General features: G+C 35.9%; 1 pseudogene across 1 annotated transcript; it reads right to left on the minus strand.

The window, feature by feature from the left end:
* Positions 1-22,426: 22,426 nt before the first annotated feature.
* LOC149255911 (18.1 kDa class I heat shock protein-like) lies at positions 22,427-23,029 on the minus strand (annotated as a pseudogene). The gene is made up of 2 exons (XR_016265512.1): positions 22,780-23,029; positions 22,427-22,693 (listed from the first exon to the last, which is right to left on the minus strand). The product of XR_016265512.1 is annotated as an 18.1 kDa class I heat shock protein-like (transcript).
* Between the last annotated feature and the right edge of the window lie 4,616 nt (positions 23,030-27,645).

A 27,645-nucleotide genomic window follows, 5' to 3' on the forward strand; every position in this document is an offset into this window, starting at 1 on the left:
CGGAAGAATTGATAGCACATTATGAGGATACAAAAAGCAACACTTTTTTTAGCCAATTGATAAGTCTCAAACAAAAGGGTTCAATAATGGAGCACATTGAGGAGTTCCAAAAATTGAACATAAGGGTAAAAGATATTCCAGAGGAGCATAGGATTGATGTGTTCATAGGGTCTTTAAAGGATAATATCCAACATGATGTGCGCCTTTGGGAACCTGATTCATTAGAGAAGGCATTCAGGTTAGCAAGAAAAATGGAAAGCAAAATTATGGCAACTAGGAAGCATACCATTCACAACTATAAAGATGGAAGTGTTGTTGCCCATAGTCTTCCACAACCTACAAGGTTGACACCACAACAATTGGAAGAAAAAAGAGCAAAAGGGCTTTGTTACAATTGTGATAGCAAATACACAAAAGGTCATAAGTGTGCTGAGAAGAAATTATTCTACATAGATTGTGAAGAGGAAGAAGAAAAGGAGCAAGAAAGGTCAAAAGAAGAGGATATATTCCAGGAACAAAGCCTAGATGAAGAACAAATAAATCCGACCATATCTTGTAATGCATTGGCGGGAATTACCACTCCTCAAACCATCAAGATAGAAGGACAAATCAAGAAGAAAAAGGTAATAGTGTTGATTGATTCAGGAAGCACCCACAATTTTATTCATTGTAGGGTAGCAAAAGAATTGAATTGCTTCCTATATCCAGCACCAGAGTGTCAAGTGATGATTGCAAATGGAGGAACAATAAATTGTTCTGGAAAGTGCCATAATATCAAGCTATCCATGGGAGAATATGTATTGACTAGCCCAATGCTTTCCATTCCAATGGGAGGTGCTGATGTTGTACTAGGAGTCCAATGGCTACAATCCTTGGGTACAATAGCTTTTAATTTTCAAGAACTTTTCATGAAATTTTCTGTGGAAGGAAAGGAAGTTGAATTAAGGGGTATTGCAGGGAAACCAGGAAAGATAATCAGCTCTAATGGCATGACAAAGCTTCTAAAAAAGGAGCAAAGAGGTGTAATTGCACAATTATGTTCGCTAGATGTTTCCACATTGGAATCATCTATTTCTCCAGATCTCCAAAAAGTCCTGGACAATCATTCCAAGGTATTTGAGACTCCCAAAGGTCTCCCACCTATGCGTGATCATGATCATGCTATTCATCTGATTCCAGGAAGTGTTCCTCCAAACATCAGGCCGTACAGATATCCATATGTCCAAAAAAGTGAAATTGAACGTATGGTTGCAGAAATGCTAGAGGCTGGTATAATTCAACCGAGTCAAAGTTCTTTCTCAGCTCCAGTAGTATTGGTGCACAAGAAGGATGGATCATGGCGCATGTGTCCAGATTATAGGGAGCTCAACAAGCTCACTATTAAAGATAAGTTCCCCATTCCTGTCATTGATGAATTACTGGATGAATTGCATGGATCAATTTACTTCACCAAGTTGGATCTTCGTTCGGGATATCATCAAATCAGAATGAAGATTGAAGACATTCCAAAAACGGCATTTAGAACTCATGAGGGTCATTATGAATTTTTGGTCATGCCTTTTGGCCTTACCAATGCACCTTCAACATTTCAAGGTTTGATGAATTCAATTTTCAAACCATTCCTTAGAAAATTTGTGTTAGTATTTTTTGATGATATACTAATCTACAGCAAGTCTTGGAAGGATCATGTTGAACATGTTGACAGGGTGCTACAACTATTGGAGGAGAAACAATTATATGCAAAAAGATCCAAATGTTTCTTTGGAGTCCAGGAGGTGGAATATTTGGGTCATATTGTATCTCATGAAGGAGTTAAGGTAGACCCTAGCAAAATTAAAGCCATTAAGGAATGGAAAATCCCCACATCCATAAAGCATCTGCGAGGATTTCTTGGGTTGACAGGGTATTATCGCAAGTTTGTTAAGAATTATGGGAGAATAGCAGCACCTCTAACAACATTATTGAAGAAAGATTCATTTTCATGGACTCCGGAAGCAACAAAGGCCTTTAAACATCTTAAAGAGGCAATGTGCCAAGCACCGGTCTTAGCTACACCGGACTTCACAAAAACCTTTATTGTGGAATGTGATGCTTCAGGAAATGGAATTGGTGTTGTTCTAATGCAAGATGAAAGACCCATTGCTTTTGAAAGTCGTCCAATCAAGGGAAAGTTTTTAAGCAAAGCTATTTATGAGAAGGAAATGTTGGCAATACTCCATGCACTTAAGAAATGGCGACCCTACCTAATGGGAAGACACTTCAAGGTAAAAACGGATCATGATAGCCTTAAATACTTTTTAGAACAAAGATTATCCTCTGAAGAGCAACAAAAGTGGGTCACAAAGATGTTGGGTTATGACTTTGAAATCATCTACAAAAAAGGGAAGCAAAATGTGGTGGCAGATGCACTCTCAAGAAAGGATGAGGATGTGGAAGCATTGTTGTGTGCCATTTCTATTATCCAACCAGATTGGATAAACGAAGCAAAGGAGGAATGGAAGAATGACGAAGAAGTGTGGGCACTTATTCGAAAGCTACAACAAGATTCCAGTACTTCTGATACATTTAGCTGGCAAAATGATTCGTTATGGTACAAAGATCGCTTATACCTCTGTAAGAATTCCCAGCTAAAACAAAAGATTCTTATGGAATTGCACACTTCTCCCTTAGGAGGGCACTCAGGATTTTTAAAAACTTACCACAGGGTTAAGAAGGAATTTTTTTGGGATGGCCTTAAATCAGATATTCAAAAGTTTGTGGCGGAATGTTTGGTTTGCCAGCAAAAATAAAGTTGAAACAATTAAGACACCGGGTCTATTACAACCTTTATCCATTCCAAGCCAACGTTGGGAGGAGGTTTCAATGGATTTTATCACAGGTTTACCCAAGTCTGAGGGAAAGAGTGTCATCATGGTGGTAGTTGACAGACTTACCAAGTATGCACACTTTTGTGCATTATCACATCCATTTAAAGCCAGTACAGTTTCTACTGCATTTATGGAAACAGTTCAAAAGCTACATGGAAACCCAAAGATTATTGTAAGTGACAGAGATCCCATTTTCACTGGAAATTTTTGGACAGAATTATTTTCTTGTCTTGGTACTCAGTTAGCTCATAGCTCATCTTATCATCCTCAATCTGATGGGAAAACTGAGATAGTAAACAAATGTTTGGAAGGATATCTTCGTTGCTTTGTATCTGATAAACAGACACAATGGGTCAAATGGTTGCCTCTGGCTGAATGGTGGTATAACACTTCCTTCCATACAGCAACAAAAATGACCCCATTTATGGCACTTTATGGGTATCAACCACCATCCATCACATCATATTTAAGAGAAAATTCTAAGGTTCAGGCAGTGGAACATCACATCGAACATCAACAACAAGTCCTCCAACTCTTAAAGGATAACCTCGTGTTGGCACAAAATAGAATGAAACAACAGGCAGATCAACATCGCAGTGAAAGAAGTTTTGATGTAGGTGATTGGGTATTCCTACGGCTACAACCATATAAGCAAATGTCCCTAAAGCAAGCTAAGAAGGATAATAAATTATCACCAAAGTATTATGGTCCGTACAAGGTGTTGGAAAAGATTGGTACTATGGCATACAAATTGGAGCTTCCTGCAGCTTCTCGATTGCACCCAGTTTTCCATGTTTCATGTTTAAAGAAGGTTATAGGCGACAAGCTCCCAGTTCAAACAATATTGCCAGAACTTGACGAGGAAGGAAAAATTATATTGGAACCGGAAGCAGTCACAGAAACAAGAACTCGACAGCTACGAAATCGATCAATTTCAGAGTATCTTATCAAGTGGAAGAACTTATCCGCTGAAGATTTCACATGGGAGGATGAGAATTTTATGCAGAAGTATCCAGAACTACTCAAGCGTTGAGGACAACACTTTTTTGAAGGAGAGGGGCATGTTGGGTCCCTATAATACTAGTGATTACCCCATTACTATTGTAGTTATACCCTTATTTATATTGTTGTGCCCCTATTACCCCCATATTGTTATTTCTGTGCCCCATAGAATCCCTCTATTGTTATTTTTGTGGCTTTATATTATTATTGTTAGGTCAGCTGGATTATATTGTGACTCCTTAGACTCCTATATATAGAAAGGAGGTTTTGTCATTTGTATCATCCAAGAATTGTTCATTTATGTAATGTAAAGGAGGTTGCCCCCTCGAAGAGGCTGAATTCTAAGGCGTTGATCTATCTTTTCTATCTTTTCTTGAGCTGGTTTCATAACAGGATGACACTCTACAGGCAAGCCCTGCACATATACTGGGTGTTGAAATGCTTACTAGCCAGGGGTCTGGAGCAAGTGGCAGGTGAAATGGCAGAACTCACCAAAGGTATGCCAAATATCAAGAAGGATATGAAAAACCTGCAAATCATCATGATTATGCAAGACAACAAGATGGAAGAAATCTAGCAACAACTGAAGAAGTTATCTCCAGCATCGGGTGACTCGGTGGCAGCCCCTGCAAGGTTGGATTCTGACAAAGATGGCCGAAAGGAATAGTTCATGTAGTTTTTAGTCTGCTTCATTTTGTGGATAGCATTTTATTTTCATTAGTTTTATGTTAGGTTGGAACATGATCAGTGTTTTTAGTTGTGAGGTTTACCTAGCATGGATTGAAAGACTTATTAAATTTTGTTACTAGATGGCCTATAATAGACTCAGGTGGCCAACAGACTTGGTTTCCCATTTGGGCAAGTTGAGGCCACCAAACTGCTGTATATGGATCAACTTGATTTTACAAATAGATAAAGAAAGGCACTACCGTAGCTTACAAAAAAATATTATTATAATAATATAAACTCATATTATTATTATTATTAGGATTTAGTATTTTTAATAGTTATCTTAGGGTTTGTATACATTGGGTTTATAATATTAGTCCCTTTTGTTTATTATTACCTAAGGGTTTAATACTAAAATCCCAAGGGATTATGAACCAACGGGAATAATATTAAACAAAAAGGACTAATATTATAAACCCAAGGAACTAATAAACCCAACTCTTTAATATTATAAACCTAAGGAATTAGTGAACCCAATGGATAAATATTAAAAACCTAAGGGATGAAGAAGCACAAGGAATTAATATTACAAACACAAGAGAAACATAAAGATGACCATGATTGATATTATAAACCCAAGTTAATAATAAACCCAAAGGATTAATACTAAAACCCCAAGGGATTATGAACCGAAGAAAATAATGTTAAACCCAAGGGACTAATATTATAAACCCAACATTGGTAAACCCTAATATAAATATTAGAAAGACAAAAATAAACATGGTTTATTTTCATGGTGAGAGAATCCTTGTCACAATGTGACATTCAACCATGGTTGGCCATGGTTGCCTATGATTGACAATGGTTGACCATGATCGATATTATAAACCTAAGGGAATAATAAACCCAAGGCATTGATATTATAAACCCCAAGGAATAATAAAACTAAGGTATTAATACGAAAACCCCAAGGGATTATGAACCCAAGGGAATAATATTAAACCCATGGGACTAATATTATAAACCCAACATTGTTAAACCCAAATATAAACACTACAAACACTAAAATAAACATGGTTTATTTTCATGGTGAGTCAATCTTTGTCAAAATGCGACATTCAACCAAGGGACTAATATTATAAAACCAACATTGGTAAACCCAAATATAAATACTACAAATACTAAAATAAACATGATTTATTTTGATGGTGAGACAATTCTTGTCATAATGCGACATTCAACCATGGTTGACGATGTTTGGCTATGATTGACAATGGTTTACCATGATTTATATTATCAACCAAAGGGAATAATAAACCCAATGGATTGATATTATAAACCCAAATGAATAATAAACCCAAGGGATTATGAAGCCAAGGAAATAATATTAAACCCATTGGACTAATATTATAAACTTCACATTGAGTAAAGGGTGAGACAGTCCTTATCACAATGTGACATTCAAACATGGTTCACCATGTTTGGCTATGATTTATATAATAAACCTAAGGGAATAAAAAAGCCCAAATTTTGATATTATAAACCCAAATGAATAATAAACTGAAGGGAGTAATACTAAAACCCCAAGGGAATATGAACCCAAGGGAACAATATTAAGCCCAAGGGACTAATATTATAAACCCAATATTCGTAAACCCAAATATAAATATTACAAACACTAAAATAAACATGTTTTATTTTCATGGTGAGACAATCTTTGTCAAAATGTGACATTCAAGCATGGGACTAATATTATAAACCCAACATTGGTAAACCCAAATATAAATACTACAAACACTAAAATAAACATGGTTTATTTTGATGGTGAGACAATTCTTGTCACAATGTGACATTCAACCATGGTTGACCATGTTTGGCTATGATTGACAATGGTTTACAATGGATTAATACAAAAACCCCAAGGGATTATGAACCCAAGGGAATAATATTAAACCCATGGGACTAATATTATAAACCCAACATTGTTAAACCCAAATATAAACACTACAAACACTAAAATAAACATGGTTTATTTTCATGGTGAGTCAATCTTTGTCAAAATGCGACATTCAACCAAGGGACTAATATAATAAAACCAACATTGGTAAACCCAAATATAAATACTACAAATACTAAAATAAACATGGTTTATTTTTACGGTGAGACAATTATTGTCACAATGTGACATTCAAACATGGTTGACAATGTTTGGCTATGATTGACAATGATTTACCATGATTTATATTATCAACCAAAGGGAATAATAAACCCAAGGGATTGATATTATAAACCCAAATGAATAATAAACCCAAGGATAAATACTAATACCCAAGGGATTATGAAGCCAAGGGAATAATATTAAACCCATGAGATTAATATTATAAACTTCACATCAAGTAAAGGCAAATATCGATACTGTTAGAGCCTAGATTTACCTCAGGCTGAAAAGGTAAGATTCTAGGTCCACATCAAACCACGCTCAGCCTCATAGCTAGCCCTACAAGGACAGGAGAGGGCTCTCTCCGGGTCAATCTCAGCAAAAGATAATCAGATGGGGCTTGAGATGACTGATTTAACAACTAATCTTAGGCTAGGTATGAAGTGCAAAGTTTTGATTTGAGTTTTTGGGGGTTTTTGTTGGAAAAAGGGAAAGGCAAATTTGGGTTCGGGGATGAGGGCCATATTTTTGCAGAGTTCTGGTTGGGGTTAGGTAGGCAGTAGTTTTAATGCTTTAGATTAAATGAATGGATAGAAAAGACAGCTAAGGAGCGGAAGAGGGCAAGAGGGTACCAAGGATCGTCTTCAAACTGAAGAAAACATTGAAAATTAAACAAACTAACAGGCAGAGCATAGCAAACTCATGGATTCTACCTTTTGTCATTCATTTGTTTAATTTCAGAAGCAAAGAGAAGGGAAATGACATACATGAAACATCAATGAACTTACAATTACATGAAGAAAAGCACCATCAAAACATAGATCCACAAGGATCCCAACAAGTGCTGCAAAACCCTGGTCTTTCCTTTGCCAAAATTGCAGAAATGAAATGTATAATGGAGTGCCAAGCAATCCCAAGTATCCAACCATGAAAATGACTGAGAAATTACATGATATAGACAAGCCTAACTTCTTCCCATGCCTCTAGGGGTCGAGTTCATCATTCTAGGAGCTGTTTCAACCAATTCTAAACAAGGAACTGAAAAATAGGCAATGAAACAACTTGCCCCTATATGAAAGGAAACTGATTCATTCAGTTGTTTTTCACTTTTTAGTGAATGAATCTACCAAAACAAGTAAAAATGTGCCCAAAATTACATCATGGTCATCAAATTACATCATGGTAGATCAATAGTTACATCAAAAAGTAAAACTAGTCAAAACTGGGCGAATTTCTGAGCTGAAGAGTGAAAATGAGGCCAAATTTCTCTATGCGCCGCGCCCAAATTCTCTATGCATCGCGCCAATTTGGAGCTGATTTTTAGGCACTATCTGAAGTCCAAATTGAGCCCAAAATAGCTCGTTTGAAAGCTCTGCCAGTCTACTTTCCAACCCAAGTGGAATTTATGGATTTAGTGTCCTTTTGCCCTTCCAAATGTCCAATCTCCCAAGACTGCTTCCTGTGTGTCAAAATAGGGGCAGTGAGGTCATTTTTGAGTGTTTTTTCACCTTTTGAGGGCTCAAAACCTGCCCAAATTTCTTGGACATAGGTAGGAAAGCGTAATTTATCATAAAAAATCCAGAAATGCAAAGTTTTTTAGATTTGGAGCCCTCTAGCAAAAGCGAGCGCCATGTGGCGCGGCGCATAGGGAGGAAAACCCTGCGTTAAAACTTTCTGTGCATAGCGCCTTTTTGTAGACCAGTTTTGAGGAACTTCCCAGTGTCCAAATTGGGTGCGGGATAGCTCTTTGGAACTTTCCTTGAGTCTAATTTCCAACCCAACTGGAATTTTTTAATTTGGAGTTCATTTGCCCTGCCAAAAGTCAAATCTCCCAAGACTGGTCAAAATGTGCCAAATGAGGCTGCCTCAAGGTAGAGTGCTTTTGCAGTCAACGTTTGAAGGTCTTCCTCAACTCCAAATTAAGTTCATGATAGCTCATTGGAAAGATATTTCTGGCTAGTTATCATTTGACTCATCACACAGGTCATTTTTCCAGCCAAGCTAGGAGAAATCTTGATTTTTCCAAGGTCACTTCAGAGGTGCCTTCAATTCTCCTAAGGCAACGGTAGTTTTGACATTTTTCTAAAACCATGACACCTGTGTAAAAAGTGAAGGACGTTTTTCTTCCTTGGCCTATTTTGGACAAAAACATCTCTCAGTTTTTCCAAATTCATCTTTTATTGCTCAGAAACATCATTTGAGTGAAACCTATCCCGATGTGTGGAACAAGGGATTTGTCGAAATGAATCAAAATGAAGGGGATAAGGGGCTTCTAAATTCTTGAGAAAATTTTGGGAAGTAGGGAGGGATGTTAGGAAGTAGGGGAAAGTGGAATTTCAAAGATTGAGTGAGGGGAAGGGGTCCAAAAGGGCTAAACACAGGCCCAACCTAGGAAATTGTCAAGTTGTAGCAAGAAACTAGGGTTTGTGCAAAAATGAGGAATTTGAGGGATCTCAGTGACAGGAAGTGTTTAATAAGGTACATTATGGATAGGGGAAGGTATATGAACATCAGGATACAAGTTCTGCTGATGATTAGACCATCCAAGAGAAATTGTCTTCAAAACCCTAGGAGAGGGAAATGACCTTACTTAGGCGCAATTAAAGCATGAACAAGGCATAAAATAACCCAGTGGAACTTGGCATGATGATGAAAACCCTTTGAATGATGGTACATTCTGCCGAATGGTGACATGAAGCTCTTGGGACAGCCATTAGGGTTTGGGAATTTTAAGTATGAGACTAGGGTTTGGTGCATTTGGGATTTTGGGAAAGGGAACTTGGGATTAGGGGTATGTGAATTTGGGGAATAAGGAAAGAAAGGAAAATATGCAATAAGGGAGTGATGAGCAAAACAACCAAATAAAAAACCCTAGTAGCAATCTCCTTTGCAAATTTTGAAGAGATAGGGTTTTCTTTCCTTAACACACTTCACCATTCATCAAACACCATCAACAACCATCAATCTTGGATGAAAAACCATGAGAGCAGTTCAACCTACTTGTATCGATGGCAAGGCATACATTTTGGGTGATTTTGGAGCGAATTTGGCAATTTTCGGGCTTCCTGGCTGTATGCGCCGCGCACTCAGCCCAATGTGCCGCGCCTCACCAATGCGCCACGCCCATGTTAAATTGCACTACAGACTAAGGCCCAGTGCGCCGCACCTCCTACCTAGTGCGCCGCGCCAAGAAACCTAGTGCGATTTTCACCCACACTTCACACTTACTCACCAAATTTGCTCTTTTGCATGTAAATGAACTATTGAAGCACAAGAATATCTCTTATGGCATGGACTTTGATTCTTCATTTGGAAAACCCACTTTTCTAGTGTTGCAGACTTTGGCACTTTCACATAACTCTGTTTTTGCTTCCACTTTGATTTTTTGGCTGAATGATGAAACTTTGTCTATTTTTGCAGGGATGATTGGCATGTAATTTCGGCAAAGGATGACCAAGGCTGCGCCTGAAGCACCTCATGACTGAAAAACTTTAAAAATTACATATTTATTACAAACCATAAATTTGATGATTTCTTCTTCAAAACAGAGTTTTGAAGAAGAATCATGATCAAACATATGGATGATGAAATTTTGCAATGAAAACTGATTTTGAACCTCCCTCATGTGCCTGTGGACATTATTAGACCTTTTGAAGACGAAACCCTAGACCTAATGACTAAAATGACCCTTTTGCTGACCAAGAGACCAAATAGGACTGTGAATGACTTTAAAATTGATTTTGATGTATAGACACGGAGCAACAGATACATGACATGAGGGAGATGAGTGACAAGACCGTTCCGTCAGAAAATCGATGCTCCTAATGGAATGCAAATGACTGGACTGAATGAGACACCTAAAAATGAAATGCAACAAAAGAGATTTTGATCGCTGACGGAGGGCTGAACAGACCAACTCTAACATTGGCTCCAATGGGGATGGTAGCTCCTTGGAGGTGCCAAGAACAACATATCTTTGGGTGAGCAGACAGTGCCCGTCCATTGGGCTATGGAGTCAATGACTTGACAAAACCACACAAGATTTTCTAACTCATTTATTGACTGAAATTTTGACTCAAAACTAAAATTGAAAACCATAATAAAACCAAACATGACTAAAATATAACTAACAAACCTACTCTAAGTGTTATTTTCACCACTCAATCAAGTGAAATGGAACAACCAATGCAACCATGTAAGCATCCTGGCTGCTATTTGAATTCTCCGCAAGTGCTCGCTTAGGAACAACAAGGGAAAACTACTGAACGACAACTCCCATGGAAGGTTGGAATCAAGTTGACTTCTGATAAACTTGCAAAGCATGAATTGACTGGATGACTTCAAGAATATTAAGAAAGGATCTTCATAAACATTGATATTGATTTCCATTAACACATTACTGCTCTGGTCCAAGTAATCTTCATAGCTGGATATTAAGATTTTTCTCACATCTGCATTGTCTTTCTTTGATGATCACAGCAAGTTGTCAAAAGGATCCTGAATTTCGTGAATAACAAAACTCTGTTGCTAACTCCAAATAGAACAAAAATATCCTTTATCAATCTCCTCATATGACTGCAAACTTTGATTTGAGCTTTATAATGAAAAATCTGTTAAACAAGACAATGAAGGTGACCTTTGAATCAAATTATTATCAACATTCTCTTCTGGCACATGGTTAGCCGATGGGGAAGAACTTTTATAGCAAACATCACCCAACACATGAGAAACAGGATCATCAAAAATTTGAGAAGACTACTGCGATGTATCCATTAAAACTGTTTGACATCCTACTGGCTGTTCATCTTTTTCTTTAGAGATATTACGAAGATTCTACCTTATAAACTGAAATGCTTCGAAACCAAAGGGTACAGAATCCTCTTGCATCATTAGATCATGTATTTCAGCTGCCACACCTTCATTTGTAATCTGACCTTCATCCTCAACATTAAGGTTGAGAGATTGTTGATTTCTTACAGGCTGCTCTTTCAAAGATTTACTGTGCAATTTGCCCTTCAAAAACTGAGATCATTTAAAACAAAAAGGTAGGGAATCATCATGTATCATTTGATCATATGTGCCAGCTTCCATGTCTTCATGTGAAACTTGACAATCAATGGCATTTGGGGGCTGGAAATCTGAATATGAGAAGTCTTGAACAAGGTTTTTATTGCCTTCATGATGGTCCAGATCAAGACTTGTTGACAGTTGATTTCTGATTGCATGAAAATTGTCTCTGATGAACTGGAATGAAGCAAAACAAAAAGCCAAAGATCCTTCACTTACTTCAAAATTTGCTGCACTTTCCTCGTCATTGTCATAGCTGATATGCATCAGTTTATCACTGTATTCGAGCTGCTGTAAGTGAACTTCTTCCTCCCACAAACTAGCTGCTGATTTGTCTTCAAGATTAGCTTCTGTTTGGAAAACATAATCATCATCATACTGATCAAATTGAGGCAAGTCATCAGTATAAAACACATCATCAAGCATACATGTCATATCAACAAATCCCTCTTCTCCAAGATGATCTATAAGACAATCATTATCAGATCTATGTTTTGGATCAGCAACTTGTTCTTCTTCAATCAGCGAGCCATGGGATTGAACATCATAATCATTCCTTGTGATGATCCTTTGCATCTTCTCTTCTACTGAACTTACCAAAATGTCAAACTTTACCTCTATAGATGTCAATTTCTCTGGATCTATGTTTTTTGTCTCTTCTTCTTTCAACCTTGCCCTTCGGATCAGCAAGTGAGCCTCTACATTTACTGCATTGTTCTGCATCTCTTCAAGTGTTGCAACATTCCTTTCTCTCAGTTGAAACTCCATTTCCGGATCAAAGGAACACGGGTAGTGCAAGAGAGTAGATCTAGGAGGAGGTCTTATATCAATCGGCATTGAATAATAAACTTGGTTAAATCTGGCAGAAAACTGTTTCATTGTCTCCCCTGGCAATCTTTTCAGCTGGTTATACTCTTCTATAATCAAGAAAAGGTTCTGTCCGATCACCCACCTGTCGAGAAAAACTTTGACGAACTGTTGGAAATCTGAGATGCTCGCATCAGGCAGGGCTTTGAACCAACTATTCACTTTGCCTTGTAAAGAAAGAGCAAAAAGCCTAATACTGACATCTTCTTCATCAACCTCAAAATGGTTTAGAAAAGACTCAAAATTCTGCACATGTTGCTCAGTGTTGACATTCTTACTTTCACCATCAAACCTCGGCAAGTATAGATAATAATTTGCAGGGAAAGCATGGAGAATAGAAGGTAAAACAAGAGGTTTATACCTATCTAGGACTATAAAAGGTGTAGGAGTATATACAAGAGCTATGGGATCAGTTTTGTTTTCTTTAGGCTCATCACTCTGAAGAGAGTCATCATAAGATGTGGGAAAAGTAAGGAGGCCAGGATCAAAGGGAAACTTAGTATTTACACTTTTTGAATAGGTCGATTGAAGATTTTGATCACCTTTATCATACAACAAATTCTGAAAAACTTTCAGGACAACTTCAAGAATAGCAAAGAAGTAATTTACAAGAAAGCAGACTAGATCCTGAATACCATTCCACTTTGGATACCCGAACTTTGTGTAAGATCCTTCCATTTTCTCAGAGAAAGAGTTAGTCCTCCAGTGGAGTCTTTAAATTGAGTTGAAGTCACCAGGTGAATGATTTCAGCATTCTTATATCTGATCGTTGTCCACCATCAACCATCAGATCTGAACTTGATACATGTACTGGGGTGATCGTTTAGATCAGATGTTCAGTTTATAAACTAGACCGAAGATTGACTGAAGCAGCTTTTATCTACTTGTGCTAATGCAAAGCAAAAGCATTTCGAAGGCTACCTGGCTGACTTCAGGCTCCGTCTGTAGTCTACAAAGCCAAACAATGAAAATAAACTTTCGTCCCCAGTATGGTCAACACTATGTTAGAGCATAGATTTACCTCAGGCTGAAAAGGTAAGATTCTAGGTCCACATCAAACCACGCTCAGCCTCGTAGCTAGCCCTACGAGGACAGGAGAGGGCTCTTTCCGGGTCAATCTTAGCAAAAGATAATCAAATGGGGCTTGAGATGACTGATTTAACAACTAATCTTAGGCTAGGTATGAAGTGAAAAGTTTTGATTTGAGTTTTTGGGGGTTTTTGTTGGAAAAAGGGAAAGGAAAATTTGGGTTCGGGGATGAAGGCCAGATTTTTGCAGAGTTCCGGTTGGGGCGAGGTAGGCAGTAGTTTTAATGCTTTATATTAAATGAATGGATAGAAAAGACCACTGAGGAGCTGAAGAGGGCAAGAGGGTACCAAGAATTCTCTTCAAACTGAAGAAAACATTGAAAATTGAACAAACTAACAGGCAGAGCACAACAAACTCATGGATTCTACCTTTTGTCACTCATTTGTTTAATTTCAGAAGCAAAGACAAGGGAAATGGCATACATGAAACATCAATGAACTTACAATTACATGAAGAAAAACACCATCAAAACACAGATCCACAAGGATCCCAACAAGTGCTGCAAAACCCTGGTCTTTCCTTTGCCAAAATTGTAGAAATGAAATGTACAATGGAGTGCCAAGCAATCCCAAGTATCCAACCATGAAAATGACTGAGAAATTACATGATATAGACAAGCCTAACTCCTTCCCATGCCTCTAGGGGTCGAGCTCATCATTCTAGGAGCTGTTTCAACCAATTCTAAACAAGGAACTGAAAAATAGGCAATGAAACAACTTGCCCCTATATGAAAGGAAACTGATTCATTCAGTTGTTTTTCACTTTTTAGTGAATGAATCTACCAAAACAAGTAAAAATGTGCCCAAAATTACATCATGGTAGATCAATAGTTACATCAAAAAGTAAAACTAGTCAAAACTGGGCGAATTTCTGAGCTGAAGAGTGAAAATGAGGCCAAATTTCTCTATGCGCCGCGCCCAAATTCTCTATGCGTCACGCCACTTTGGAGCTGATTTTGAGGCACTTCCCAAAGTCCAAATTGAGCCCAAGATAGCTCGTTGGAAAGCCCTACCTGTCTACTTTCCAACCCAAGTGGAATTTCTAAATTTGGTGTCCATTTCCCCTCCAAATGTCCAATCTCCCAAGACTGCTTCCTGTGTGTCAAAATAGGGGCAGTGAGGTCATTTTTGAGTGTGTTTTTATCCTTTTGAGGGCTAAAAACCTACCCAAATTTCTTGGCCATAGGTAGGAAAGCGTAATTTATCATGAAAAATCCAGAAATGAAAAGCTTTTTGGATTTGGAGCCCTCTAGCAAATGCGAGGGAGGAAAACCCTGTGTTAAAAATTTCTGTGCATAGCGCCTTTTTGCAGACCAGTTTTGAGGAACTTCCCAGTGTCCAAATTGGGTGCGGGATAGCTCTTTGAAAATTTCCTTGAGTCTAATTTCCAACCCAACTGGAATTTTAATTTGGAGTTCATTTGCCCTGCCAAAATTCAAATCTCCCAAGACTGGTCAAAATGTGCCAAATGAGGCTGCCTCAAGGTAGAGTGCTTTTGCAGTCAACTTTTGAAGGTCTTCCTCAACTCCAAATTAAGCGCATGATAGCTCATTGGAAATATATTTCTGTCTAGTTATCGTTTAACTCATCAAGCAAGTCATTTGGCCAACCAAGCTAGGAGCAATCTTGATTTTCCTAAGTTCAGTTCAGAGGTGCCTTCAATTCTCTTAAGGCAACGGTATGTTTGACATTTCTCTAAAACCATGACACCTGTGTAAAAATTGAAGGAGTTTTTTATTACTTGTCCTATTTTGGACAAAAAACTCTCTCATTTTTCCTAAATTAGTCTTTTATTGCTCATAAACATCATTTGAGTGAAACCTATCCCGATGTGTGGAACAAGGGATTTGTCAAAATGAATCAAAATGAAGGGGATAAGGGGCTTCTAAATTTTTGAGAAAATTTTGGGAAGTAGGGAGGGATGTTAGGAAGCAGGGGAAAGTGGAATTTTAAAGATTGAGTGAGGGGAAGGGGTCCAAAAAGGCTAAACAAAGGCCCAACCTAGGAAATTGTCAAGTTGTAGCAAGAAACTAGGGTTTGTGCAAAAATGAGGAATTTGAGGGATCTCAGTGATAGGAAGTGTTTAATAAGGTACATTATGGATAGGGGAAGGTATATGAGCATCAGGATACAAGTTTTGCTGATGATTAGATCATCCAAGAGAAATTGTCTTCAAAACCCTGGGAGAGGGAAATGACCTTACCTAGGCGCAATTGGAGCATGAACAAGGCATAAAATAACCCAGTGGAACTTGGCATGATGCTGAAAACCATCTGAATGATGGTACGTTCTGCCGAATGGTGACATGCAGCTCTTGGGACAGCCATTAGGGTTTGGGAATTTTAAGTATGAGACTAGGGTTTGTTTCATTTTGGATTTTGGGAAAGGGAACTTGGGATTAGGGGTATGTGAATTTGGGGAATAAGGAGAGCAAGGAAAATATGCAATAAGGGAGTGATGAGCAAAACAGCCAAATACAAAACCCTAGTAGCAATCTCCTTTGCAAATTTTGAAGAGATAGGGTTTGCTTTCCTTAACACACTTCACCATTCATCAAACACCATCAACAACCATCAATCTTGGATGAAAAACCATGAGAGCAGTTCAACCTACTTGTATCGATGGCAAGGAATATGTTTTGGGTGATTTTGGAGTGAATTTGGCAATTTTTGAGCTTCCTGGCTGTATGCGGCGCGCACCCAGCCCAATGCGTTGCGCCTCACCAATGTGCCACGCCCGTGTTAAATTGCACTGCAGACTAAGGCCCAGTGCACCGCGCCTCCTACCTAGTGCGCTGCGCCGAGCAACCTAGTGCGATTTTCACCCACACTTCACACTTACTCACCAAATTTGCTCTTTTGCATGTAAATGAACTATTGAAGCACAAGAATATCTCCTATGGCATGGACTTTGATTCTTCATTTGGAAAACCCACTTTTGTAGTGTTGCAGACTTTGGCACTTTCACATAACTCTGTTTTTTCTTCCACTTTGATTTTTTGGCTGAATGATGAAACTCTGTCTATTTTTGCAAGGATTATTGGCATGTAATTTCGGCAAAGGATGACCAGGGCTGCGCCTAGAGCACCTCATAACTGAAAAACTTTAAAAATTACATATTTATTACTAACTATAAATTTGATGATTTCTTCTTCAAAACATAGTTTTGAAGAAGAATCATGATCAAACATATGGACGATGAAATTTTGCAATGAAAACTGATTTTGAACCTCCCTCATGTGCTTGTGGACATTATTAGACCTTTTGAAGACGAAACCCTAGACCTAATGACTAAAATGACCCTTTTGCTGACCAAGAGACCAAATAGGACTGTGAATGACTTTAAAATTGATTTTGATGTATAGACACAGAGCAACAGATACATGACATGAGGGAGATGAGTGACAAGACCGTTCCGTCAGAAAATCGATGCTCCTAATGGAATGCAAATGACTGGACTGAATGAGACACCTAAAAATGAAATGCAACAAAAGAGATTTTGATCACTGACGGAGGGATGAACAGATCGACTCTAACAGATACTACAAACACTAAAATAAACATAGTTTATTTTGATGGTGAGACAATCCTTGTCACAATGCAACATTCAAACATGGTTCACCATGTTTGGCTACAATTTATATTATAAACCTAAGGGAATAAAAAACCCAAATTTTGATATTATAAACCCAAATGAATAATAAACCGAAGGGAGTAATACTAAAACGCCAAGGGAATATGAACCCAAGGGAACAATATTAAGCCCAAGGGACTAATATTATAAACCCAATATTCGTAAACCAAAATATAAATATTACAAACACTAAAATAAACATGTTTTATTTTCATGGTGAGACAATCTTTGTCAAAATGTGACATTCAAGCATGGGACTAATATTATAAACCCAACATTGGTAAACCCAAATATAAATACTCCAAACCCTAAGACAAATATTATAAACATTGAAATAAACATGATGTACCATCATTTATTTTCATATTGAGACAATCCTTATCACAATTCCATGTCGGACCATGGTCGACATCATAATAAACCATGTTTGACTCAGGAATAATAAACCCAAGGTATTGATACTAAACCCCAAGGGATTATGAACCAAAGGGAATATTATTAAACAAAAGGGACTAATAATATAAAACCAAGGGAATAAAAAACCCAAGGGATTGATATAATAAACCCTAAGGAATAATAAACCCAAGGGATTATTATTTATTTTCATGTTGAGACAATCCTTGTCACAATGCGGCATTCAAGCATGGTTGACCATGGTTGGCTATGATTGACAATGGTTTACCACGATGGATATTATAAACGTAAGGGAATAATAAACCCAAGGGATTAATATCAGAAACCCAAAGGAATAATAAAACGAAGGGATTAATATTAAGACCCCAAGGGATTATGAACCGAAGGGAATAATATTAAATCCAAGGGACTAATATTATAAACCCAACATATATAAACCCCAAGAAAAATATTATAAACATTAAAATAAACATGATCGACAATCATTGATTTTCATATTATAGACCTAAGGGAATAGTAAACCCAACTTATTTACATTAATACTAAAATCCCAAGGGATTAATACTAAAACCCCATGGGATTAATGCTAAAAGCCCTAGGGACTATGAACCCAAGGGAATAATATTAAGCCCAAGGGATTAATACTAAAACCCCAAGGGATTTTGAACCCAAGGGAATAATATTAAGCCCAAGGGACTAATATTATAAAACCAAATATAAATACTACAAACAAAAAAATAAACATGATGTACCATCATTGATTTTCATATTGATACAATCCTTATCACAATTTCATGTCAGACCATGGTTGACATCATAATAAACCGTGTTTGACTCAGGAATAATAAACCCAAGGGATTAATACTAAACCCCAAGGGATTATGAACCAAAGGGAATACTATTAAACAAAAGGGACTAATAATATAAAACCAAGGGAATAAAAAACCCAAGGGATTATTATTTATTTTCATGGTGAGATAATCCTTGTCACAACGTGACATTTAAGCATGGTTGACCATGGTTGGCTATGATTGACAATGGTTTACCATGATGGATATTATAAACCTAAGGGAATAATAAACCCAAGGGATTAATATGAGAAACACAAAGGAATAATAAAATGAATGGATTAATACTAAGACCCCAAGGGATTATGAACCCAAGGGAATAATATTAAGTCCAAGGGACTAATATTATAAACCCAACGTATATAAACCCCAAGACAAATATTATAAACATTAAAATAAACATGATTGACCATCATTGATTTTCATATTATGAACCTAAGGGAATAGTAAACCCAACTTAACATTAATACTAAAATCCCAAGTGATTAATATTGAAACCCCAAGGGATTAATACTAAAACCCCTAGGGACTATGAACGCAAGGGAATAATATTAAGCCCAAGGGATTATGAACCCAAGGGAATAATATTAAGCCCGAGGGACTAATATTATAAACCCAATATTGATAAACCCAAATACAAATACTACATACACAAAAATAAACATGGTTTATTTTGATCGTGAGACAATCCTTGTCATAATGCAACATTCAAACATGGTTGACCATGGTTGGCTATGATTGAAAATGGTTGACCATGATTGATATTATAAACCTAAGGGAATAGTAAACCCAAGGGATTAATACTAAAACCCCAAGGGATTGTGAACCCAAGGGAATAATATTAAACCCAAGGGACTAATATTATAAATCCAACGTATATACAACTTCACACAAATATTATAAACATTGAAATAAACATGATCGACCATCATTGATGTTCATATTGAGACAATCCTTATCACAATTCCATGTTGGACCATGGTCAACATCATAATAAACCATGTTTGACTCAGGAATAATAAACCCAAGCGATTGATATTATAAACCCAAGGGATTAATACTAAAACCCCAAGGGATTATGAACCAAAGGGAATACTATTAAACAAAAAGGACTTATAATATAAACCTAAGGGAATAATAAACCTAAGGCATTGCTATAATAAACCCAAAGGAACAATAAACCCTAGGGATTACTATTTATTTTCATGGTGAGACAATCCTTTTTACCATGTGACATTCAAACATGGTTGGCTATGATTGACAATGGTTTACCATGATCAATATTATAAACCTAAGGGAATAATAAACCCAAGGGATTAATATGAGAAACCCAAAGGAATTGTTGTAGCTTACATTGTGTTTTAAGTTTATTTATCAGTTATATCACTGGTGGAGGTCTAAAAATCATTGCAGGGGTTCATCGTTAACGAAGCTCTCTTATTTTCTTTACATCCGCAGAGTCCAAGGGAAATGAAATATTTTGTTTATTATACATTGAAATGGCAAAATAAAGAGGTGTAAAAGAATCGGCCTCGATATAGGCAAGGATTAAATCAACTCATAATATAAGAAGTTATATGGAGCGGTCACCTTATATATATATATATATATATATATATATATATATATATATATATATATATATATATATATATATATATATATAATGCAAATAAATCACAATCACAAAAGTGCAGCGGGCAGGTTATTACCACAGGAATCACTAATTGTCGATTGCGATGAGTAGTGCGGACTCGAAACACATTTATATTTTGTTGTAAAGTCTCGGCAGGTCCACAGTTATATGTATGTACATATATAAAGATTTCCGATTGCGATTAATGGTGGCAGACCCGAAACATATTTATGTTATGTTTAAAAGATTGACGGGTTCGTAAGGCGCTGAATACATATGTTGGTGCATTCAATGATTGCCGATTGCAATATGGGTAAGCCGGACCCGAAACATATTTACGTTATGTTTTAACAGCCTGACGACTCTGTAAAATGTTGAATATGTATGTTGGTGCATTCAATGATCAGCGATTGTGATTTGCAAACGCGGGCCAGACCCGAAAGGTATATTCATTATGGTTGTAAGTCTCGTTAGGGCCGACCTGTCGAAAAGTCTTTTTATGATTGCGCATTTTATATATTTCAATTATAAAGAGATTATAATAGAAATGATTGCCAATTGCGATATGGGTAAGTCGGACCTGAAAGCCTAAGTATTACATTTCATGACTGTGGTAGGTCTGTCATATCAACGATATAATGTATATATATATGGAAAAATGCCGATTGTCGATTGCGATGAGGGGTATGCCTTGACAGTCGTGCTAACAGTATTAAAAGTGGGAAAAGCACATTTTATGTTATATTTTCAAAAGCGTAGATACAAATGATTTATATATAAATCCAATATTATTAAGCGTGCATAAAGGGCTGATTGCGATTGCAATTGATTGCAATTGTGATTGCGATGGTCTGAGATGTTCTGGTCATACATGTACTAAGTGTTAAAGACCAAGTTTCCAGGTCCTTCATTTAATTGTCATGTAGATAGATTTGAACCATCCTTGGTTTGTTTTCTTTGTATTTGACCATACAAGATTTCTTTTATTTCTACTTGACCATACAAGATTAGGACCAAGCATAATTGAATTGTGCTTAATCAAAACATCATAGCAACAACAATAAAGTTACCAATCACAAATTCTTTTGAAACAAAAACAAAAAAATGGGAATAGCAAAAGATAGAATAAGAATACAAATGAATAAAATAACAACAACCTCACACCATCACTAACTACTACTAGTTGGAATATTAACCAACATAATCAACTAAAAAACAAACCCATTGGAATTCAATTTTTACTACATCCATTCAATGTTGGGTACATCCATTCAATGTTGGTACTAATGCCTCAAAACTTTTCATAAAATTTTATAAATTTTATATAATAAGTATCAATGTCATTAAGTCTCCAATTTTTTTTACCAAAATCCTCAAACATTCAATAAGATTCACAAAATTTTAAATTTCTTAAATATTCAATAAGATTCATAAAATTTTATATAATAAGTACAAATGTCATTAAGTTTCCAAAAGTAAATTTTATATAATAAGTATGAATGTCATTAAGTTTCCAAAAGTTTTTACTAAATTCCTCAAGCTTGCATGAGATCTCTTAAACATTCAATAGGAATGTCTTCAAGAATGTCTTTAAATTGCATGAGATCTCTTAAACATTCAATAGGAATGTCTTTAGATTTTTTTTATATAATTTTCATATTTAGTATCTAAAGAAATTTTTTAATATAATTTTCAAAACTAAATCGTAACTAAAATACATAATTGATTTATTCTATTTTTATTAAAAGATATATATATATATATATATATATATATATTAAAAAAACCTAATTCGAATCAAAATATTTTGATTTTAATTAAATAAATCAAATCAATACACAGTGAAAGTATATAATATATTTTCATACAAGGAAGAAAATAAAACTCAATTCAAACCAAACCATGATTTTAATTAAATCAAACCCCTAGTTTAGTGATCCATTTAATGTATTTCATACTTTATTATCATTTATTATTTTTAATGTTTTAATAAAAATAAAATAAAATTTAAATCATTATTTCTTTAAATCCGTGTTTTATATTATATTCAGCCCATTGTTATTTGAATCAATCAGCATATTCTCACGTTGAATCAATTTTTAAATGAAGGAATTTTAAGACTCGGACATCCACAAGAACAAGAAGCTGTGTCCGACATTCAAGATAAAAATGTCAATTTATAATATTTTTTTCAACTTTATGAAAATGAAGGCACATTTATAGGCACCCTGAGGTTTAGGGTGAGGCTGTTTGGGGACCGTAACAGTGAGTACTCCATTTTCTATTGTCGCCTTCACCTCCTCCACCTTGGCATTTTCCGGCAGACGGAAACGCTGAAGAAATTTCCCATGAGTTCTTCAGTTCTTCTTCTTTCTTGCGCTCGCCACTTATATGCAGAACTCGGCCGTCTTCCACCTCAATCTTTACCTCCTCTTTCTTCAAACCTGTCAAGAAAGAAAAGTAAATGCAAATCCCGCCCTCAGAAACAAAAGAAACATGAACTCTTTAAAAGACGTGATTAAATTAATACCGGGAAGATCGGCTTTGAAGATGTGAGCGTCGGAAGTTTCCTTCCAGTCAATCTGAGTGTTGGCTATGGTTGTGGCCTCATCCCTTGCAGGATGCCCAATATCCCTAGAAAACGCAGAAGCCCCTCCTTCAAAAGGATCCCATAAATTGAGAGAGAAGGGATCGAAAAAACTGGATCTCCTGCCAAAGAAGTGAGGAACGAGAGACATGCTTGCAACGAATATCAACTCTTAACGAAATCAAGAATTGGAAAATTTATACTGCAAATATTAGATCGTGCAACACCTGAACATTTTCTTCTTTGTTCCGATCAAAGAAGGGATACCTCCGTCCGCCGACGTTGCAAATTCAAATGCTTCAATGCTTCAACCGTCATTGTCATGGATGAAACGTGTCTTTATTACTCGAATTTATGCCTACATACCTCATTGTCGTGGTTCGTTATGGATGATCGTCGGGCATAAATGCTTCAATTGTCATTGTAATGGATGAAAACGTGTCCTTATACTTCAACCATTGATAAGTTTTAGAATGCAAAGAGGCCACTTTCAAAGACAGGTTTTCGACATTATTTTTTTTTATTTCATTTTTTCTTAATCCTATCTACATGATTATCAACAACTAGAGGCACAGTGAATTTTTAATCATGTTTTGTAAAAAAGTTAATTTAAGTATGGTTTAAACATGTGATCTAGACATGCAAGAAAGTTATTGTTGCGAATTTCATTCATTGATTTAGTAACGACTACGAGAATACACTGGCATCTTTCAATTCAAGCCATCCGATCAAAAATATTAATTAAAAAAATGATTAAATTACCGCTTATTGGTGTAAATATAAATATAAACCCAACACATAAACCAAAAATTTAAACAATATAAAGCTAAGTTGCGTTAGATCAATAAAAGGAGGGTTTCCCTATCAAAAGAGGACTTCACTGATAGGATGCAAATATACTTCACTGATAGGATGCAAATATGCAAGTAAAAATTGAACGATTCTAATGATATGTTGCCCAATCCATCCAGTAAAAACAGCGAGAAGTAATATGTTATAATTTTAACACCAAGAGAGAAAACTATCATATTATACTTTTAATGATAACAAGTGTAACTATTAGATTTCTGTATTCGAATGTCAACCTTTGTAAGATACGATCCCTGGATTATTACATATCATACAGTTTTTGCAGACACATTTACAATTTGTTTCAGGCTAAATCTATCTTCATCCAAAAAGCCAAACCAATTAAAAGTTGGTCGCAGTCCATATGGTCATAGCTGTGAGAATAATCAGTAGTATGACCAGTCGGCCATGCACGTGGTTTATCATAAAATAAACCTCCATTGTCCTGGGGCAGCAGCCTTATATTACGATGTAGACCTTTCAAAGTTCAAACTACCATTATTTATTACAGACATCTTGGAGGGGAGGCATTCGAGGCATCTTCTGAAAGATGGGCAATGCGAGGCTCCAGACCAGGCCTGGAATTTCAAATTTTTTTTGCCTGTCAAATTAAAATTTGATGACGTTTTTGTATTGTTTTTACCCTTCGTTTTACGTTTTAACTAAATATGTGAGTGTCACGGAAAATTCTATTTTAATAATTTTTGTAAATTTATTCCACAACACATAATAAGTCATCAAATGGAGGCTGATAATCACTGTTGTTTATAATGTTTCTTGTTAGATTGAAATTGCAGATTTGCAATCTATCATATTTATAGCTCAGATTTATGGTGGGGCCATTTAAACAATAAAATCTTTGCAAAAAACTTACAATCCATGGACTATAAATAAATTATCTAGTGAGATTATAAATAAATCTTGGACTATAAATAAATCGAGATAATACAGAAAAGTTATGCAATAATAAATAGTTATTATACTTCATTAAAACTCAAACTTTCTGGAAAAACTACAAATTTTTTTATCAATAGGAATATTTCAATACATAGATCCTCCCTTAAACATAAACTAGAAGAATTTTCAAAGCTCAAAAATCCTTCTTGACTTTGTATCTATCCATATCTCATATACTGCATGCCAATCAACATTAGATGATTCAGGTCCATTCAGAGATACTCTCATTAGAGCATCTAGTGTATCCAACCCAAGCCTCGATTTTCTAATGTCCTTGATGATGTTTTGCTTGGAAAATCCCCTTTCACAATCCACTGTACTTGCAGGAATAGTGAGGACAGCTTGCCATAATTTCATCATATTAGGATAGGTTTTGTGCCACTGTTTTGTATTACGAAAGACTTTCCATGCTTCTTTTATAGAAAACCCCTCACAAGCCAGATTTAATGAATCAACAAAAGGGTGCAACTCTCTTTTACAAGTTTTAACATCAAATAAAGCTACAAATCCAACATCACTTGATACGATATGTTGCAAATGTTGAAAAAGATTTAAAAACCAACGCTCTGAATTTTTCTCACGACTACGACGCTCTTCTGAATAATAACAAGGGCTGAACAATTTCGCTGCATTAAAAAGATGAAGGTCTGGAAATCTTTCATTCAAAGAGTCTATGAGAGTCTCTATATAACCTTCAGTGACTTGCTGACAACTCTCTTGTGTACCTTCAATACAAGGTTTCATAGATTGTTTCCTTGCTTCATTGGATTCAATATCCATGGCTGAGATAGAGATGTATTGTAACTCATGTCTATCTACAACTTTCCCTTCATCTTTAATATCAATGTATCCATTTTCAGAATCATTTAAAAACTTTGAAAGATAAGTTGTGCCTTCTGCAAATGTCTCTTTTCTCAAAAACCATCTAGATAATGTGCTTATAGTTACTTCAAGAGCCAACCCAATAGTTGTAATGTCTACATTTTCTTCTTGAAAAGTCACATTCAACTTGTTCAATTCCCCTAGCACATCAGCAAGCATATGTAAACAAAACTGGACAGAATATATTCTTGTCTTATCATACCAAAATGCAGTTTTTTTTTCATTTTTCCACAAAGTTAAAATTGTTGGCATAAGCTTCACAAGCCTTATAATAACTTCCCCCCTGGATAACCATCTCACTGAATGTATTTGTAGAACATCAATTTGCATGACTCTAAGCAAATCATTAAGTTCACTATTTCTCTTTGGAGAGTTTTGAACCCATGAATACACTTTGTTTGCAATTTTTTCAACAAATAATAACTCAGGGAATTTCTTAGAAGCATCTGCTGCTGCTAAAGACTCACGATGAGCCACAAAATGAACTGTAATAAGGTTTGGATTGTTCTTTTTCAAAAATGAAACAAAGCCATTTTCATGTCCAATCATTGCTGAAGCTCCATCTGTAGAAACAACTATCAAACCTTTATATTGAAGGCCTCTAACATCTATTAATTGATTGACACTATCATATATTGTTTTTCCTTTTCCATCTACTACATCTTTGAGCTTCATAAACTGCGAGATAGGTGGCCCGAGACCCTTTGAGTCTAAATATGTTGCATAAATAACAAGGTGTTGCTCTAAGGTTCGATCAGTGCTTTCATCAACCATCAATGAGAAGAAAGGACTTTCCAACATATTTTTTATCTGAATCTGTTCAAGATGTTCTGATATGCAATATATAAAATCATTTGCAGACTTACGATTAGTGTATGAAGAGTATTCTTCAGACTTTGGCATATTTGGAGTTTTTGCATCCATTAGAAATTTGCAAAGCTTCTCATACTTTGATAGAGATAAATCTTCTTGACAAGTGAAATATGATATTTTCATTGTAGAAATCACTCTTTCCTTATTGGCATCTCTCATCTGTCTAATATGATTTGGAATTAGTTTCATATTTCCCTCCAATGCATTAATCCATCTTTCCTTAGCATCTTTATGCGCCCGTGATTTTTCATGAGTAACAAGAGCATCATGTTGTAATGTGGTGCAACCGTTCCCTAAACCCCATGGTCCATTCATCCTATACTTCTCACAATAGTTACACTTCATAGTTATTTTATCATCAAACCTCACATAATTCAACCAAACAAACTTATTTAACCATTCCATGCGAAATTGTCTTTTTGTTTGCACTTTCATTTCTGAATTATCACCAACCTCTTCTTCAACTTCATTTGTTTCTTCATCTACATCATGTTCAAAAGAACTTCCAAAAATTTCATGTAGTTGTTGTTCCACATGAGCATTATGGGTTTCTTCAAGTGTTTCTGAATTCTGATGAGTCTTAGAAGTTTTCCCTTTTGTTCATCCATACATTTCCCCAATTGTAACTTGTATCTTTCTCTTTTGAGACATTTGTAGGTTTGTGACCACCTGTATAATATATATATATATATATATATATATATATATATATATAAAATAAAATTCATTAAATCAAAAATGAATATAACAATGGACAACATTGTAGAATAAATAAGCAGAACATAAATATATCTGAAAATAAACTTCAGCCTACTAAAATTTGCATCGCAAATATGCAACACACCAAACAGAGACTCCATCACTATCAATTTATATATTAAACAACATAAAATTTATATATTAAAAAGAATAAAATTTATATATTAAACCGTATAAAGTTTAAACAGTAATTTAAAAAGATTCAGAAAGATCTTAGGGGGTAATGAATCTCAACTTACTTAAGAAACCTCTTCCCCCTATTATAGTTTAAAAAATCAAATCTGAGGGCCCATGCCCTGCAACCGACCTAATAAACAAAAGAAATCACGCGGTAGGTGTTTGATCTCCGTGTTCTGTGTGATAGGGCAAGATTCTAACATTGATACTTGAATATATCTCTATATCGCATACCGTCTCTCATTCCAAGAACCCTCTAATAGGGTTTAACTATATGCCTTACCTCAGTGTGGCATAATCATGGTTTTGGAA

Source organism: Pinus tabuliformis, chromosome 7 (genome assembly GCF_031772625.1).
Source record: "Pinus tabuliformis cultivar Carrire ecotype Pingquan chromosome 7, CPIR1, whole genome shotgun sequence".
NCBI lineage: Eukaryota > Viridiplantae > Streptophyta > Pinopsida > Pinales > Pinaceae > Pinus > Pinus tabuliformis.